General features: G+C 41.0%; 1 protein-coding gene across 10 annotated transcripts in view; it reads right to left on the bottom strand.

Moving 5' to 3' along the window:
* The window catches only part of ACSL4 (acyl-CoA synthetase long chain family member 4), a 67012-nt gene that overhangs the window by 25789 nt on the left and 20636 nt on the right, over positions 1-20587 (bottom strand). For 2 of the 10 annotated variants that reach the window (XM_049827819.1, XM_049827820.1), the window contains exons 1-2: positions 15110-15279; positions 13111-13194 (exon numbers count right to left, since the gene is read on the bottom strand). The exons of 4 other annotated variants lie outside the window; for them this stretch is intronic. The gene's annotated coding sequence lies outside the window, so the exon portion shown is untranslated. Of the gene's footprint in view, positions 1-13110; positions 13195-15109; positions 15281-20587 lie in introns of those variants that run through there. 4 more of the 10 variants (XM_049827821.1, XM_049827823.1, XM_049827815.1 and 1 more) reach the window with 3 other exon arrangements.

The following is a 20587-nucleotide window of genomic DNA, read 5'->3' as shown; positions in this document are numbered from 1 at the left end:
CGTTCGTATTTCTAACTAATGTTTTGCTTCTAATTGCTAGGTGCTTCCCTGCATCTATTGAGCATTCATTTTTACCTGTTTTCAACCTATTAACAGTATTAGGAACATATGCATAAACAACAGGTTGTTTAAGAATTAGGGTGCTCATCTCCCCTCTTATGTTATCACCCTAGGCTTATGATAATCATTTCAACAAGCATCCTTTCACAGTGTAAGGAAATTAGGACATAAAGTGCTTTTTGTTTCACAAGTAAAGATGAAGGAATACAGGAAATAATCTCCCTGGATAAAAGTTTTTCAAAATTTACCCAGAGACAATGTCTTAACACTTAATATGCCTGTTGGATACAACTGCTTCACCAATTCTTAGAGTGCATGCATTCAAGTTCAGGCTCTGATCAAGTCATGCTATTAGGGTTGGACAAATGTTAATGATGTTTTATTCAACAAGGCAAAAATTCATTGACATTACCCTAGCTACATAGATGAAATATTAACACTTATTTCCTGGCCTTAAATCTGTTATGTTACCAAACATCTGCACAGCATGACCTAGGAGGAACTCTATGTACTCTTGTGATGACACATTAGCATTAATGGCATTACCCAATATAAAATAAAATAGTAACATGTATCTATTACTACATATGAAAAAACAGTTAGGAAAAAGTAAACACTGAATCATTCTTTTTTAAACAGGATTCAGCTAATAGATTCGTCTGACCGAAGCTTAGTAACATGAACACAGGAGAGCCAGTCATTAAAAGCTACTTCCTTTATTTATAAATTTCCTGAAATCTAGCAGCGTTGCTCTGTCATAACCTTTCTGTGAAAGGAGCAACTCAAACAGTAAAATGTTAAAGTGCATGAACACAAGTCCAGTCTGGCAGCCAAACATGCAATGTAATGACAGAGATCATCATAATCCCTCTTAATGCTCTATTGAAGGAGTCCAGTAATATTAACCTCCTGCGTTCTAATGAAATCCAGACACAATAATGGACTACAACAGCTTCTCCCTTTTGTAGTTACCCTGACAGATTATGTACTTCTTAAGTGTGTTGCCAACAGTGACTGTTGTGTAACTTAACAGACTAAGGTTCTAAATATAAATCCATATTACTTCAGAAAACCTGTCTCTTCAGCTTTCATTTTGACAAGAAATTCTGCTACCAATTTTGTATTTACCTTTATTGCTTTTAAAAAAACTCCACTGTCTCTCATCAGTTGCATTAGGTTGCTTTATTCTCAGACATTGATCATAATTTAGGTAGTGAAATTAATTACATACTCAAAAAAAGGGGGGGGGGGGGGGAAGGGGGCTGGGGGAAAAGTAAATGTTCCTTATCATGTACTACATTAGCAGTCTTTTGCCTACCAAGAAGTGTACGGGGGGATGGGGAGGTTTTTTCTAAAGTTCCTACAGGTTTTTCAAAGTTCTGTGAGGACAGTCAGCAAGAGGAACACCAGAGTTGGGAAATATCCTTTCCCTTTTCTTTTAGGAGCTCACATCCAAATGCAAATTCCTCCCTTTTTTTGTGACTAAGCAAAAAGAATTAGGCTTTCTTATCTGCAATTTGAAGAAATTCTGTCTCTGCAGATGTTCTGATATACAGATGACTGGGTGTGCACTTAAAAAATACAAGTTTAAGAAAACTGTTCCCACCCACGGTCATTTGAGATGGTAGCCCCTGAGATTTCAAGCATGAGTCATCTCTATTTTTCATTTTCATTGTGTAACGAGTTAAGCTGCAGAGGAAGATGGTTTGAGAGTCAATAAAAATTAGGAGTATTGGGAGCAAGCATATTTTAATCTTTTGCACAATCACAGTATTTTCCAGTGAAAAAGCAATGATGTCTTTTGTATGTTCAAGGAACTGAATTTTATTGTGGTCTTAATGCAAAATTTTAGCACAGTCTATTGCTTGGTTCATGGTGAACCTATCCTATCACTTTCCAGCCAAATATACCTAGATTCATATCCAGAGATATCTATCATCTCTAGATCCACACCTGGAATTTCCAGATAAAAGATTTACCTAAGATAGGACTTTGTACTGCAACTTTTTGCTCACTTTAAACTTTTTGTGAGTCAACTTGCTTTCCGCTACTTTCATGTGCTTTATGATAGACTGAGATATCTTTAGGGTGCATTTCTTATAAAAACATTGTTTGGCAAGTCAAGTATTAATTTTTATAAGGAAGATCCAGAGGTATAGACTGGGGACAGGTTGTACGTGGATAATAAAACAATGCAGCGTATACCAATTTAGTCAGAGAAGTTGGGGATTTTGCCCATCAGCAAGGGAGATAATACTGGTGGTGGCATTTTCTACCAGGGAAGGCAACCTTACTGGCTTACTATATCATAACAGTTCTTTGATTTTTATCTGCACTTCAAAGAGGAAGTGAGATGACCAAGCAAATTTCAGTACATTTTCTCCTAAAAAGCAAAGTACACATCCAAGGTTTTAGATTTAACAGCTCTAAACAATATTTTGTTCAGTCTGAGCAGTGTAACACCATCAGAACAGGAAAACAATGCAAAAATAGTCCAAACATAAATATTCATGCTAAGACAGGAGAACAAGGTAGAAACTAGCATGATTCTTAGAGAAAAGAAGTTTCAAAAAAAAAAAGGAGGAAAAAAAGACCTCCGAGACAGTTTTAAACAGCAAGGTTTTGAACTTCACCACCCCCTAATACACATGCATGCACATTTATCACACTTCTTATTTACAGACACCAATACGCTTGTTTAAGGTGTACAATTTCAGAGGCAGGCAGCTTTTGATGTCCTTAGTCCAAAAATCCAAGCAGCTTTTGCAAAAAGGCAGAGGACGTACTTACACAGGACTGGGTCACAACATCACATGCTCAAAGCCTGAGCTCGAAGCGGAGGCAGCACAGAGCAAGCTGGCTCTGGCCCAGGAGGTACATAACCATATTATCACATACTTGTGCCTCTGCTAATATGTCCTACCCCTCTGCAAAACGTACGAGCACAGGACAGCTGTGCACTAGCACAGACACAGAGCTTCCTGAAAGGAATTTGTTCGAGCCCTGCAGGCTCAGAAGACACAAAAAAAAAGCGTGCGTGAGTATTTGGAGCAAACCACACAGCTAAAACTCAAGCGGCTTGATGGCATGACTTGATATTTAGGTAACTAGATCACCTTTAATATGAATAAAGCAGGAGTCAAAGTAGAAGCTGCAGAAGAAAGAAACTGTTTGTACAGCACTAGACTAAACAGACAGTAAAGTGGTCAGACTTAACACATTTTGAAGGAAGCATGAAGAGGAAACTGACGCTGTTGACCATTCTTTCAACTTATTTTTAGGAACTTTTTTGCTCTGAAAAAGGGACAGAAAAATCCTTAGTATGACACTGTGTATCACAACAGCAATTCATGGTTAATAATAAAAAAAGATAGAATTTAATTTATTAACAAATAAAGTGATACTCAAAAAGCTAACATTGTCAGAAAACGTTTCCATTTTCAACTTAAAAATACACAGTCCCCACTCCAAGTCTATCACTATTTGGACTGATCATTATAGTGATGGTAGAAGAAAGTTCCCTGTTGGAAGGTTTTAGTCAGGGTTATTTAAGTGCCCACTCCCTAGTAATTGTCAATCTTACTGCTTCCTAGCACACAAAAACCCAAGTCACTCTTTACCTTTGATGCAACTGCAATTCAAATGTTTCTAGGTAAATAGGCCAACAAATTCACAAAAAATATAAAAAAGAAAAACATTAAATAGTGAAAATTCTAGGCATCTCTTAGGTTATAAGCATATCTAAACAGACTATTCAATCCACCATTTTCCTGGATTGGTAATATGAGCTTTGTCAGCTGTTTGTTGTTGATACCATTTGTGCAACTGCAAAATACTACCTGCTACTTGAAAACATGGAACAGGCTGATCATGTACTTTTACTTTAGGTCAGGGCATACCACTAGAAACTCTTTCCATTAGCATTCTCAATTTTCACCTAAATGGCACGTTCTGAGTGCCTTCAGTTGCTTGAATGAGATAACATGCTAGCAAACACTGTGCCTGATAAGAAGTTTTAAAATGCACTCTTGGTTAAAGTCAGCATTATGACATTAGACTACTTTTAATAGCAACAACTTTAAAGCTTACCTTTCTTAAAGATCAATCTACTTAATGCTATCCAAGTTACAGAAATATTTTTCATTTTCAGCTTTTGAAGGAAAGGTAAACTTATGAACTAAGAGTTAATACATAACAAATTTATTAAACTGTTTTGTCTGTCTGAGGAACACCTACAAATTACCTCAGAGAAACAGCCAACAGAAACCTTATCCACTATGGCCATTCAGGGAATAAAATCACACACACCCCCTTTACATTTGCATCCAACGTCTGCGCACAGACTACGACTCAGAAAGGGAGGAAAACAAGTCTTAGAACAGTTGGTGTGGTCCTAAAATCTCATCCTTTAGGTATAAAGTAGTACTAGCATACACACAAAGTATGTTTGTATCTTATTTACATGCATGTATTCCAGAAATTATGATCCAACCGCAGTGGAAGAGACCTGCACATACAGGTATCCCAGAGAAGGTTTCCCTAAAGCCCTGCTCCTCCTGCCATTAACCCTCCTGCCTCTGCTCACTGCCACTGCTTGGTCATCTCTCTCCCCACTGCAGTTCAGACCAATTGGGTCTACGTTAAATGAGGATTATTTTCCAAACAACACTAACTTTTTAAATGGATGTAGGTTATACCTGAATAACTGCAGTATTTTTACACTGGGAAACGGGAAGAGAAAGACTACAAGGCTGGTCGCTGCCTGATCTTTTTCATTAGGTAATGTGATCTGGAAAGAGTCTTATTTCTTCATATATGATTATCATTCATCGAATCATCTTTGAGCATTCAAATAATCTGAACTCAGCTCAAGGCTAGAACAAGTTTTTATCTGGCAGTTTTAGTCTAACGTAACTGAAGACTGTTTAGCATGCTCTCTTTTTCAGTCAAGTTTTACGGAACTGCAATGTACACTGCATGGGTATTGTTATTTAAAGGCATGTAAGAAAAATATGCCTGAAAGATGAAGCTTCAGTGAAATATTGAAATACCTATACAGCTTCTCTTATATGAACTTGAACAGCAAGGATGATGTGTAATCCATAAACAAGCAAGACTGAGCCCTGACAAAGCCAGAATGGCAAAAAGTAAGATACTGATACAAGCAGGATGCTCTCCATGGTTTTCTAAGGCATAATCTTGCTCCAATCCCTGTTCCAATTCCCATTTTCTCACCCTGCTTTTTATTGAAGAATAGCAAGCTTAGCTTCACCTTCCACTTATTCCTCTTCCCTGCAGTGATACATTTCATAACAAAAGCACTTTTGACCAAGTTGTTCAAGACAGAGGCACTCATAAAAATGCAAAATTATTTGCATGCTTATGAAATAAACAGAGAATCCATTTTCATAATAAAAATTAAACACATCTGTCTAACAAAGGCACAAAACCAAGGCTATCTTAAATTCAGTATTAAATTTTACTATGCAAATACACAGTATGAATCAGCTTTACATACAAGCGTCTTCATGGAAAGTAATATTCAAAATGACAAACTGATGGTCTACTATGGACAGACAAACTACTCCATCCTCACTTCCTACTACCGCATCTGGTGCAAAAAGACCACAGGCACCACAAACCAGGATCTCTTGCGTTTTTTTTCATATTTCCTTTCTGTTGCTGTATCACTTTGCTGTTACTTGACATTTACTGTGAGGGTGGTGAGGCACTGGCACAGGTTGCCCAGAGAGGTTGTGGCTGCCCCATCCCTGGCAGTGTTCAAGGCCAGGTTGGATGGGGCTCTGAGCAACCTGGTCTGGTGGAAGGTGTCCCTGCCCATGGCAGGGGGGGTTGGAACTAGATGATCTTTAAGGTCTCTTCCAACCCAAACTGCTCTATAATTCTGTGATTACCACTAGCTGCAGATTTACTGTCTCAACTCTTCTATGTAACATTCAAAGCTATAGAAAATACTGTTGTAAAACGACACCTTACCTATATACTACTGTGATTCTTTTAGTACGTATGTTTTCATTGTGCAAAAAACCCCAAACAAAACCAAAAGTGCCATATCAACAACAGAAAAGAGGTTAGAGAGGTTAGTAGTCAAAGCAAATTTTAGGATATAATGCAACTTGAGCAAATTACTTTATTGAATTGACATAAAGTGACCTCAGTGTAATGGAGACTCTGACAGAGAAGTGAAACCAGTGCAACAAACCTGCTGGTTCTCTATCAGAGTCTTCAAGTTTAGCTTCACAGCAGCCAACTCAACCCAAATCTGGACTGCTGTGATCCCACTTTGACTGCTCCCTTGGGCTGCAAACTTTTGCAGGCAGCCAATTATACATAACCTTTAAGTCAAGGCAGTTGTCCGATGTAGCTCCCTATTCAGTCACACAAGTGCCAGTGCAAGGGAGGAAGTGACAACCTCGGTTTAGTTCAGCTGACATGGAATTACTTGCACCTTTACACTGTAGCTTTGTAAGCACTTAAAACAAGCTTAAAATGGAGCTACAAGCATAAAAGGAAGCTACTGCTGAAAGAAGTAGCCTCCACCCATTTTTTGCTGTCCCAGTCTGTCCCTTCCCTTTTGCCAGGAGCCAGAGCGAGCGAGTACCGGCTGCAGCTTTTGCAAGCTTAGTGCGTCCGTGGAAGTGCAGTATTAGGAAAAAAGCAAGCAGAAGCTGTAGCGTGATAGCTAACCCACTTTTCTCTTTATTGAAAGCCAAAAAACCCCGACCCCAAACCCCATTCCCAGATTTCTTATTAAAATTTTATTACAGATTATGTATTCCGAAACACTTTAATATGCATAATTTGTTCTTTATTGAAGGTCAGGAGTTAGTAATTGTCCTAATCCAAAGTGGCTGTATGGTACATAAAACAGCAGCTGACTACTGAGGTGACAGTTTAAACTATGAAACAAATGTCCTCATTCATAAGTTTTTGGGGTTTTGCTCCGAGCCAACATCATCACCGTGCAGTGATATGCAGTTTCCAGCTCCTCAGACTTAAGTAGCATATTTGAAGTAGTGACATTTCATCGGCTGCTCAACAACTCTTGCTTCTGAGACAAAACATTTGTTGAGAATGACTCACTGTGGATTCTACTTATCATATACTTCAGGTAAACTGAACACACTGTCTTTTAAAAAATTATTGCATGCATAACTACTAGACAGGAAACAACTAAGTACCTGACAGATTACTAAAGCAATATGTGAAGTGTATCAGTAAATCTGGCCAGTTACATCAATTTGCTATTTTTTTTCAGCTAGATACCTGCATCCCCTTATCAGCAAGTATCACAATACAGGCTCCTTGTAATCTTACCTCTAGCTTCACTCAACCTTACAAACTCAACAGAACACTGATGGCAGCACTCATTTAAATGTGAAAAGACTCATTCAGCTGTATGTGCCACCTGCCATAAAGATGTGCAGAATTGTGAACTGCAACACTGTGTGAAGTTAGACCAAATGTTTTGTAGTACCTGCTCATCTGTAGCCTAACCTGACAGTGAGTGCTCTTCATATTTCACCGAGTGTGAGAACTGACGGTGCAGGGCATTAGATTAGACTGCAAATAATGAATATTCATGTTTCTGCAAACACAACTTTCTTAGTAGACTTTTTGGTTCGAGTTGTACAGGTGGCTCCTAGTGTACAGAAACACACATAATAAAATTTACAAAATAGTAACTTATTTCATATATCAAATCAGACTTGTAGCCAGGTGAGCAATCATTACATGAACACAAAAATAAATTATTTTTATTTGGGGGAAGTTCTTATTTTAGCAAATACTCTTGTATATGAAGCTTGCTATTGACCCGAGTAAGCTGGATGTAGAGCGAGCAACTCAGTTGCTCAGTTTCCAGAAACACAGCATACCTTTAGCTTTCCCTTTAAAAGACCAGCAAGAGGTTGACTTGAGTTTCAGGCTCATCAGTACATGTTATCCTGAACCAAGGAGCATAGTTCATATGTTATAGCAGAGCAGCTAACAAAAAATTCAAGGACAGGAATCAACAGGTGTGTCCATTGATGCTGCGGAGGGTAGAGAGAGGAATGAACAAAGAACAGCGGGCTCTCTCCAGTGCCAACGGCTGGCTCCTGTTAGGAGCTGTCAGCCCCTCCGGCCATACTGTAGCTGGGGCCCTTTGGGTTCCACAGCAATAAATGGGCAAGTTGGGAAAAAATAATCCCAGGAAAAGCTATCAGATATATCAGTATGACAGTGTTTCTGTCTGTAAAAAACATTTGAGCAACTGAGGGACAGTAAGAAAAATGCATTTGCACTAGCAGACTATTAAAGAAAACTGAACACAGGTGTTAAATCTGTTCTTGCTGTGACACGTAACAAAGATTTTCTGGCAGCCATGGAAGAGCAGCCTTAGGACACACATGTGCTCTGCAGAAACCATTTATTTGTTTTATATTTCTTTTCCAAGAAACTGAATAGGGAAATACAAAAAACCCCACACTTATAACGACCACTGACACTGAACAAAATTTCTCTTTGTTGTATCACATACTTAAAATTATGATTTATTCAGTTCCTCTCTGTGCTAATATTTTTTACTCCTATGAGGAGGATTTGTGCAAACAAGGCTCTTAAAAAGGCTTAAGGGTCACTTACCAAGGAGAACATTTATTCGGGTTTTTTTTTTTTAATGGACTACCCTCCATTTCTAACCATGGAGCTGAGTCGATGGCATGTAAGGGATGTAACAGCTAAGAAGCGCAAAGAGTCTGGTGGGCAGAGGCATGTCTAAAAATACACCTATGTGGGAATGGGAGGAAATATGTTAAATAAGCAGCAGCTTTTGCACGCTTGACATTTGTTTTGAGTTGTGTTGTTTAAGGGTCAAAAATTTCAGCATGGAAATAATAAAAGTGTTTTGGAGTGCTCAGTCCCCGATAACCCCAAGCGCAGGAGCCCACAGATGTCAGACCACACACTGGTGCGCACATGAGCATTACTGCTCACAAGCCTTGTACACATGGTATGCTTGTGGACTGCCATGGAAGAACAATATTCAGTAAGAATCTTAGCTAAAGGGACTACTACTACTCAAGTTACTTTTCTAAAGTTACACAGTAAACACACAAACAAGCAGGTTTATAAACTAGATATCTAACTGCAGTAACTATAGTTGAAACTGAGTAACTGCACATACAGAGGAAAACCTCAGTGAAGATGCGGTTCAGAATGCACATCTTGTATCTTGTAGCACATAGAACAGTGGTTTAGGAAAAAAGCAGTAATCATCCTTTCATGTTACTTGAATCTACTGTTGTGTTTCCTAGAACCTAAGTCACATTTATTAAGCATTATTTAAATTTAAAATGCTACACAGTTAGGTAAAGCACCTAGTCAAGTAGAACAAGGATCAGAGTACACTGTACTGTTTTCACTTTAAAATGGGTTGCACAGCATCATAAAATAGCTTAAAAAAACCCAAACAAAAAAAGCCAGGTCTGCTGTACAGTTCTAACAAGTAATTTTGCAAAACACAACCATTAGCTAGATGTTAAGAAAAATGTTTTCCATGTTAGCCATGCTTATACTACAACAAAAGCGCAATGGGGTAGGCTAAAGGTGTCATTAACAGATATTTTAAAAATAAATTATACATTTATTATAAATTTAAATATTTTTTAAATGAAATCCTCTGAACACAAGCATTTCTGTAACTGTCTTACTGTAACTGATTACTTACAATCTTATTTTCTATAGCAAAGAGAGTTATAACAGAATACCACTTCAGAGTTATTAAAATAATAATTTTAAAGTCTCTTTAATTAGTGCAAATTTTAAGAGTACAAGTACTAGAATGTAATGTGCTATTTTAAGTCTGTCCTTGTCATGTCAACTTGTTTCTAATTTCAGAGGCTTTCAAGCATACCCAGATTTTTTTTTTTAATTGATATATACATCAATATTCTAACTGCCATTATACACTTATGCTATAAAACATTCCCAGTTATCAGTTTATGGAAATACAGGCATTCTCCCTGCACACTAACAGAAGTGATGAGCAAAAATCATGAGATGAGATGAGCTGCAGCATCATCACACAGTTTGAAGTAAAACAGATGTGCACACAGGTATTCTGTTCTCTTTTTTGACACTTAACAGCTGCTATTGACAGACCAATGAGTTTATAATAAGAATTAAAGAAGAAATATAAATCTATTGCCTAATAGGCAAACTACAAGTATGCTTTTAGAAAAAGATGCTCAACTGATGAAGCAGTAAAATACTCTAGGGAATCAATAGTCACATCAATATATATCGAAGGAAATCCTAGTTCGTTAGTTTTGTCCTCACTGAACAACAGTGGCATTCAAGTGTAACAGACTTAAGAGTCTCGGATTTAAAGTGATAACCAAGGATCTACCTTGGATCACTTTAAATCCGAGACTTTTAAATCTGTGATAATTGGTGGATCACTTTATCTCTACCTTGGAGATAAAGATATCACACCTTGAAGCCCAGTGAACTCCCAGCTGCACAGTATCCATCCATTTGGCATTAACTGTACTACAAAAACACGCAAAATTTAAATACAGGAGAAAAAAAAAAAAAAAAGATATTTTCTCAATATCTACGACTCCTTACAAAACACTTTACTGAGGTAAAAAGTACTCTTTAATTTGAATGGAAAGTCCAAGTGCTTGGCTCTATCTGAAGCAAAGAAAGAGGGAAACAATTCCTTACATCCTTCACATTACACAGCTATGAATCTAAAGGCAAAGCAAATAAAATGCATGCTGCCTTTTTGATGTGGTAGCATTAGCTCCAACCTCACTTCCGCTATAAGCAACTCACATACACAAACTTTAAAAATCAGCCATTATACAAATTGACATTCTGGCAACATGTTGGCTAAAGGAAAACATTTCCCACCCCTCCCAGCCCCGTGCCCACAATCACCTTTCCTTACTTGTTCTGTTCCTCTATTTCCCAAGACTGCCTGTGCTATTTATTTCCTTACTGAAAAATGGTTCAATGTGCCTTCTGAGTTTTCTACTATATTTGGGATCATCTTAAAATGTAAAATAACTCTCCAGCCAATTCTACCAACATGCCTCGCTCACACACACTCCTCATATCTAACCTCTGCAGAAGATCGAGTTCAAGCCAGCACCAAGTTTAGTCCTGACTCAAAAGCTACTATGAGCTATGGCAGCACAGGTCAAAATTAGCATGGTCGCCTGAAGAGTTGAAAGGCTTCCTACCTAGGGCAACAACAACAGCAGCAGCAGAAGGAATTTCCACCCCCACCACTCATTCCTAACCTCTGTATCATGCACTTGGTCAGATAAATAATGTTACGCACATCTGGCACATGATGAAAGCCGTATCTTGATTACAAGTACACTTTATATGAAGTATTAGGTAGGCACTGATAGCCCTAAGAAGTGGGGCAGGGAAAGCAGACCTGCTGTAGTTTAAGTTCTGTCCAGTTATTTCTGTTGATCTCGGCCAAGTGGCTCAATGCAGATCACACTAGGTACCTCCTGCAGAAAAGAAAACTGAAACCACATCTCCCAAGCGATTCTGGCAACTGGCCAGAAGATCCTCCTCTTTGCAAGCACAAGTCTCATTCCATATACTGTCTTTTAGTTCACGTCCATATAAAACAAGTGAAAACTTCGTGCAGCTCCAGCATATCCAGGATTAAGGCAAGGTTGTCCCCGTCTGCCACTCAGACCACAAACAGCAATCTGTGAGAGAGGGCCTTGGCGCTGGCAGGCTTCATGTCCACCACCAGTCATTACAGAAACCTGTCACACCACTTCCAGTGTGTGTTTTACTTTCAGTGCAATACAAGTTACTCTGTGGGTGAGTGGCCACAAAAGAAATAACCAGCACTGTGTTCAGCTTTCATTTTTATGTGCCTATCTACAGGGTTCAAGATTTTGAGGAAACATACAGCTACTAAGAGTGTCAGCAGATTATGGGCAATCCTGATTTCCCTCCCCCACCCCCAACCGAAAAAAACAAGGAAACAAAAGAAAAGCAATAGCAAAGTATTAATAATTCCTATCCACTATAAAGCATAGCTCTACTAGCAGAGGAGAAATACTTTCTTATGCTTTCCCTTGGGCCCTTCCGTATAGCTAACCAATTCCACTAAGCACCTTCCAAACGAAGATGTGACAGAGCAATCCCAGTTACAGGGAGAAGAGGAGGTAACTTTGGAACAAAGATGAACACCAAAGCAGTCACTCTCTAGCTGCTGTAGAATGCAGGAAAATTAAACAGCATAGCCAACTTTTGAGATGTGCCTTCCACAAAAAGGGTGGAAGACATCGCACCATCTAAATAACAATCCAATATATGAACAAATGGAACAGAACTATAAATTTTGTTTCTCAGGAAATTGCTTCCCTCCTTCAACGAAATTTCATTCTCTCCTGAGAAAATACATGTCCTGAAGCACAGTGACCACAAGCTTAGTTGCGTATACAATGAAGATTTCCCTTAATAATTAACTCCAAGTCTTTTTTTAGCTCAACCGATTCCTTATTCAGAACAGTTTTCTTATAAACAAGCACTCATTCATTTGTCATATTAACTACCTAACTCTATTAATCATTAACTTCAACAGATTTGGCATGTTTACTTGGCTCAGGCTACTGTTTAATATTTCATTTGGGTATTAACTTCATATAAAACAGTGTAATAGGCTGCATCTATTTTACTAGATATGTATCTTTACATCACTTGGAATGTATCTGTATCTAATGCCTTGCCTTAGCGATTTGTTCAACAGTGGTTTCTCCAGTTTTATAAAAGGACTGAAGCATAATCCTCATGTTAGAAGGATGTGTCATCCACTGAACACTGGTAATTTATTATGCTGAAAATTTATAGCTGCTGGTAAGTGTTAGATTATTCAATCAACACACAACAGGCAACGCCGTCACTTGTTTGCACAGTATATGTTACAAATAGCGTTAAAGGTAATACATAAGTAAAGTTTACACGAGATGCAAATACCCAAATAATTAACACATCATGAAACCTTACCACAGTGGGGTTCCTGGGGGGGAAAGTTGTCTTGTCTGTTTCAAGTTTATACAGTTCTGTAGTTTAAACAACAATGAAGGGGAACTGGCAAATACAAAGAAATGAGAGGCAAGTTAAGAATACATTAAATAATTTCTAAAATAGCTTTTATGTGGAAACATTTAAGGCTTCTGTAGATCTGTATTAAAACACAAACTTTGCATCCATGCATGAGGAGCGGAAGAAAGAAAATGAAGCCAATCTTTCTGAAACTGTGGAACATTGCTAATTCTGTCTCTTGTTTGGGAGAAAAGATTGGTTTGGAGATTTGTTTAAAATGTAAGATTTTCACATCTTAGGAAAAAAAAACAAACCACCCATGTCTTTCATCATTGCAATTAGTCTGAGATGACAAATCCCAAAGACTGGAAAAGTAGAACTTAATTAAAAGAAAAAAAAAAAATCCTATGTTTCCAATTCCTATTTGTAACTTCATTTGCTAATTTTTGCACTTAAATTGGCAAGGCTATAAATGCAAGGTTGTCTATAATAGGAAATGACAAAGCGTGTCATATTTGTATTTTTATGCTACAACAGTCCAAGATGAAAAGAGCAACCGAGTAAGGACAGATATTATCTTTAACCTGATAGTCATCTTTTACAACCATCAGGGACGACAGCTGTCCGTTTACTTTATAAGAAGCAATCCTTAATTTACACCAAATTTCTCTACAACCTCCATCTATATTTATTGAGCATCCTCACTGGAAAAAAAAAAAAATCGAATACGAAACAATTACATTAGGAAAAAAGGTGTTATAGTACAAAATAGTTCAAAGGTTGCTGTAATTATTTCATTAAAGCATTAGGTAAACCAGCGGCACTAGATAAGTGCAGCCCACTGTCCTTGGCCGGTGGAGTGTCTGTCCACTCTCCTCCTGGGGCAGGGGAAGCATGCAGCACACGCACACGCTCGCTTTGCATCCAAAAATCCACAAAGCGGACCAAGACATTTCAGTACACGAGCAAAGCGAAACTCATCTCAGGGGAACGGGACGACAGAAATACTCGACCGGTTGCTTGCTTTACTTTTAACAGGTGCTCTTATGACGTGAAATCGAAAAACATGCCCCGTGCGTAGTGCTGAGCAACGAATCGCGCTTCCCTGGGTTCCTGCGTGTGCTACATCAGCATCAGACCATATCCTGAGCCCAACCTCCTTTTCTGCATCTAGAAGTAGGGGGCGGGGGGGGGGGGGGGGGGGGGGCTCACAGGGAGGAGATGGCACTGTTGATGTCTCGGGCAGGCCCACGAAACCCGCCGGCTCCCCGGGAAAGCGCCGAGGAGCAAAGTCAGGGATGCTGCGAAGGAGCGGGGAGCGAGCAGCCCTGCCCCCGGCACCGCTCAGCCGGGCAAGAGGCCGGCGAGGGAGCAGAGGATCCTGCTGCCGGCCATCAGCCACAGACAAGGACGGGGAACAAGGCGGAGGGGGGGGGAAGGCGGCACAGCCCCGGGAGCTGCGGCGGAGGCCAGCCCACGGCGAGGGGAGCGACGGACGGAAAGATGCTCGGGGAGCAGCCGGGCACCGGGGGGGAGCCTTACTGCAGAGAACGGACGCTCCCGCGCAGGTTTATTCGGGGTGGCCAGCCCGAGTACACGCACACACACACAGGCTCACACTCACCCCCTCAGCCCCCGGGAGCCATGCCCGCGGCTTCAGGGAGTCTGGGAGGGATCTGACCCCACGTCACCCCACACACACCCCCACCCCCGGCGGATCCTTCCCTCAGCTGACCCGGCTGCCTCCGCCCAGGCTGCTGCCCGCCTGGGCGGTCCCACCGCCGCCGAGAGCCGGCCCCGGCGCCCCGATCCCTTCCCCGCGGGCAGGGCGACCCTCCCTCCCGCCCCTCACCTCATCCCAGACGCTGACGGGGCTGGGGGGGGGGGCAACGAGGGGAACCTGCCTCGTCTCGTCCCGTCCCGACCCACGGCCGCCTCCCCGGCCGTTACGCGCACTCACCTCACCCCACCGCCTCGTCCCGGCGCTGCTCGGCGGAGAACGGGGCCGGCGGCTGTACCGGCCGCTAAAATGGCTGAGGGAGCGAAAGGGGGGGGAGAGGGGAGGAGGAGCGAGCCCCCGCTCTGCCGGCTCCGCCGTCCAATCCTCCCGCCGCCGCCTCGCTGACGCGCCGCCGCGGAGGAAGGGGCGGGGGCGGGCCCGCAGCGAGGCCGCCGCCGGCTGAGGAGAACGATGAGGAGGACGATAATGATGAGGACGATAATGAGGAGGAAGGAGGAGGAGGGGGGCGTCCCAGGGCGGCAGCGGGGGTCGGGCCGCCCGCCCGGCTCCTCGGTAGCGGCTCTGGCCGTGACGCCCAGCCGGGGTCTCCGAGGCGTCGCCTCTGAGGGAGCCTGAGGGAGGAGGATGTGGCGGGAACGCGGGCTGGCGGCGGGGTTCAGGCAGAGCTCTGCTGCCCCGCCGTCCGCTCCACTGCGTTCGTTTTCCAGCAGGGCTCGCAGCCACAGCCAGACCGATGGGCACACGGCAAAAAAACCCACTTCGAGGCCCAGCCCCAGCCTCCCTGCTCTGGCTAGGGGGCCCGAAGTGGAAGCAGTAAGGCGACGAGGCCCCATCGTTCAGGCCGGACAGGAGAGCGCCGGGGGTCTGTCAGCCAGTTTTGCCTCCTGACGATCCAGAGACCGCCAAGCCGGGTCGGAGGCCTCTACGATCTAACTCGGAACAGAAGAAATGGGTTTCAGCAGCAGCAGCAGCGCTGACGAGAGCAACTGGGATTACTCACAGCGCGGTTCAAAAAGCCAGAGGCCACAAATATCTCTATGATTCATGCAAAAGTTTGCCAGATGGTTTTACGTGTTTTGGAGTCTCGGGCTGCTTCGTAAGACAACTAGCACAAAATACCCAACTTTTGATGAGATAGATACAGAGCCGCTTCTTAACAACGTGTAACGGAAGAGGAAACATTTCGTGCTCCCTCTGCACCGAGCACAAGTCCAGCACAGTCCTCCCCCAGCCCATATGGAGTGGGACAGAGTGTGAAAAAAGCAATTACAAAACAAGCCAGAGCTGTATTTGGTAACAAGAGTTTGCTCCTATAAAAGACAACACCTTGCAGGAGGCTAAAATTTCCTGGCAACAACTGCATATGCAATGTGGCTGTTATATTTAATAGTTCTCATTCTTGGAGAAGCAAAAAGCACATCACTTCCTTGGATGGAGGCTGAACTGAATCACTGTGTGGGTTTTGCCTTGCTTGGGCTGTATGAATTTTAGGGCACTCACTTATTACTCTCGCTTTGTTCTAATTTGTTTCAAACCCCATTGTTTGGCTTAATGTCAAAACATCATCAAATAATCACTAATGAGAGGGTGTGGATTGTGCAAGATGCCCAAAGGCATATCTGTTTTATGCAGATTAAATGTTTTTTTGATCTAACCTCCCTGTACTTGGGGAACATTAGGCAAACAAACTTGCTACACCTTTTTTTTCCGACTACAACACCAACACATTAGCCTATTTTCTAAATCTTTCTCATAAGCAGTAAATGGGTAAGAGAATATATTGGTAATTTCTTCCAACTATTTTGCACTTCCTATAGTCTTAAGTTTTGAATTAACTGAGCTTGGATTTACCATGATGTGTCCTGCCAGTGGGTACAGAAGCACATCTTGTGCGTAAACCAGCTAGAGCACTGGAATGGCCGTAGTGGGTCAGAACAGTGACCAAGTTAGCATGGTATGCTGTTTCCAATGGTGCCTGGTCATCTCCTGGGCAGATAATGAATTGTGCAGCTCAGAGACTTTTAGCTAAAAGTAGTTTATTTCTGCTCTTGATAGACAAATTAAAGGAAGACAAATCCGATTGCTTTCTTAATCCATATACGCTTTTGGCATCTATGGCTTGATGTAGTTCCACAGTTTAACTTCACACTGTGTGCAAATCACTTCTGTATGCTTTGAGCCTTCTGTCTGGTATTTCCATTTGATGTCCCTTGACTTTTGCGTTAATTAACTGTGAATTATCATTCTCTCTTAACTGTCTCCAGGCCACTCCTTGTTCTATAGATTTGTACCACAGATTCCTCACGCTACTACCTCATTCATCTCTCTTCTAGGCTGACAAGTCTAATGTTTTCCAGGTGCAGTTTCATAGTACCTCCAACAAATTCAAGTTGGAGCTTCCATCTCTCTACCTCAGACTGCATGTTCTTGCTCCCACATGGATTTCAAGTGCTCCAGGTTGTGCGCTCCTACTAAGTGCAACTCTTCCCTCCCCTCTTCCTTTATGTCTTCCCTCTTGGAGACCTCACCGAGCCATGGGACCTCCTCATCAACCTCTTCTTGGCCCTGGACAAGCTGGCCTTGAGTGCCTTAGCAAGGAGCTCAGTGGGGAATCCTGGTGCCGGCGGGGCTTGTCCACTCACGTCCCCAAGCTGAGCACCGCTGAATGACATCCAGGTTCAGTGGTGTCGTTGGGGGTGCTCAACAAAATGCTTTGTTTGTTTCAGAAGGATGAACATCTAAGTCAAATTAATGATTTCAGCAAAGTTGGAAGCAAATTTTGGTTAATTACAGTCTAAGGAAAAAATATAACCTGTCAGGTTATCGTTAGAAAAATGAGTCCTAAAATTAAACTTCCTACGGACAGGGTATCCAAGAGAAGAGTCAAATACACCTTGTTCTGTGGAGGCTTTAGAAACAGCACTTTGGGAAACCTTTCGTGTAGCTACAGGTATGCAAATGCCTAACTGAATTACACAGGATTTACACAGTTGCTCTTTTATTTGTCAGAAGAAATAGTTATGTTTAAACTAGTTCTTTGAAAGCTTTCAAACCTTCTTTTTTGAAAATGAAGCAGAAACAGATTTATTTGCTCTGTATAAATAAAGGTATGGTCAGCTAGCAACACCCTAAGGACAAGTGGAATGCTTCCAAAGCCTTCAAAACAGGTAGCTAAGAAAAATAAGCCTGTTGTCATGAAGCTTACATTCACTACAAGATGTCTGAAACGCCTTTGCAAACATTTTAGGAGTCCACAAACAAAAATTAAAACTGCCTTTATATAACAATATGTCACATTATCTTTAAAACCAAATCTGACTGAAAGGATTCTCTTTCTCTCTGCTTCGTTTCTTTCTGGTAAGAAAAACCCAGCAATGGATTTCTCTGGAATGTGATCAGTATAACAGAACTTTCCAGACAGTGCAATTGCTCTGTACCAACACTAATTTTCATCCTTATCATACAGGTCCAAAAGAAGCAAGAGAAAGGTGTGTGGAGGAGAGACCAAAGTCAGTCTAGAAGGTCTCTGGTTTTCACCCCTGATTCAGGGCAAGCTTGCAGATAGTCAACAACTTCTCACCTCACTCCTGGTATCAGCAAAGGGATTGCATAATGTTAGCACTTCTAATCTAAGTAGTAAATCAATACTTGGAGCCTTGTGGGTTGTTTATTTATATAGGAGCAGTGACTGCTGAAATCAACTATTTCCTTGATGCAATCCTGTTTCTTCACAGAATGTGCAGTAAGAATCAAAACAACAGAAGACAAACTTTGTACACAAACTTTGCCATTTTGTAGCAAGCACTCTCCAAATAAAGTTGCCTTGGTTTTGTCTCAGGCTGGGAAAGTTTTAACATGTTCCTTTTTTTTTTTTTTTAATTGTATTTCTGCTACTTCTCAATAAACTTGGAGCACATCATGCAAAGAAAAAAAAGCTGAAGTATGTCAGACCTCCACATTAACCCTGCTCATCAAGAGTAACATACTTTTGTTCACTCCAGGTCTTTTTAAACTGCCTCTCAGGTTTTAAAAGAAAACACAACAAAAACAACATAGCAGTCAATCATACACATTTGGTGACACACAGGATTATTGATCTCTCCAAGGAAGTGCATTTCAAGGAGGAATTTCAAGTAGGGGGGAACTGAGGGATGGCCTATCAAATAAAGGGCAGTGTTTTAAGAGAAGGGGCCTACCTCCAAATGAATTGTTTTGTTCTTTGATGCTTTTTGTTCAAGCTAGTTCCATTCCCTTCTTACTCTTACACATGAAACCAGACTGGAAAATTATCTGCAAATCTGTTTGGAACAGTTGTCATAAAATAACCAATTTCTGTATTTTACATAAAGAATAAAAAAATCTTTATCACATCTAGTATTGATAGCCAATATACTGGGCCTTCTGGGGAAGGAGCAGGGTGAAAGTAGAGACAAAATTTGATAGGTGTTCTGAACTAAAAAACTTAAATCAATTTTGTTACCCTGATCTACACAAATATCACTTCTCATTCTGAGTCATTATGTAGAAAATGTACAGCAACTTGCAAGCATTACGTAATTAAATCTTTGTTTTAAGCCATGTTCCATGCATGAAATAGAAACATGTACCTGCTTGCAGACATAACATTTGTATTCTGTAAAAACAGCACATTTATTACCTGCTCAGATTTGCACAGAGTTTAGAGCTACTTTCTTTTCCAGAGGTAATGCTTGACAATAACTTTCTGCCTGCTTAGGCAGCAAGAGACAACTTGCTGTAGTATTACCCACGTACCTATTACACCCCACAACACCTAGATATCTGCAGCATTTCAGAGACTGTGATGTACTCAATTAATTCATCGGACATAGGAGGCTGCACTACGCATCAATATGTACAGCCCAGTAAGCTTCGAGGTTCCATAGCCATGATAGCACACATATTCATGGGGCTATGCTTGGATTTTGATTCTTTCATCCAAGGGAGCACCTAGATATTTAATGGGTCAAATCAGCACTTCATAGACAGTACCGCTGAGATCGGTAGGTTTGCACACTCCATAAAGTCAAAGGAGAATGTAGTTTCGATGTTCTCTTACTGTATAATTTATGACAAAACTGAAAAGCTCCATCAGGAGCAGAGCTTTAGAGTATTAGATCCTACATAGGATGCTGTATGGACATGGAATTTCTGACTGAAGAATATACATTTTATGAAAGGAAAGCAGTATTGACAGAGGTATTTCTGATCTATACCATACTAAATCTAGGGAAAGATTTGGCACTCTATATTAAATTTTATTGGTGCCAACAGTTACATGTCTTATTAGTAGAACATATGCAACTGTACAATCATTAGATGGCTATACAAAACAAAGTACCTAAAAATGATTTTCTGGACTTTAGAGGGTACTTTGAACAGTCATTAGAAGGAGGACTTTGAGTAGTTCCCACATAATGAAATATGGTCTAGTGCTGCCTAGAGACATTCAAAAGAAAGTAAATAAAATGCTCTAAAAAGGAAATGTTTTCTTGATTTTTTACAAGATCCAGCTTGAAGCACACAACCACAGTTAGCAATAGCCACGACAGGCCAGGCTTACTATAAAGAGCCCATTAGATTAGTTTAGATCATGGCTAAAAATATGGCTAAACAATTGTCGTCTTCTGGTGTATTCCACACTCTTCTCATCAGGATCTCTTGAGTCATACAATTTCC

The sequence above is a fragment of the Accipiter gentilis genome, chromosome 24 (genome assembly GCF_929443795.1).
Source record: "Accipiter gentilis chromosome 24, bAccGen1.1, whole genome shotgun sequence".
NCBI classification, from domain to species: domain Eukaryota; kingdom Metazoa; phylum Chordata; class Aves; order Accipitriformes; family Accipitridae; genus Astur; species Astur gentilis.
The sequence above is the reverse complement of the archived record's forward strand: the minus strand, read 5'-3'. Positions and strand labels throughout refer to the sequence as shown.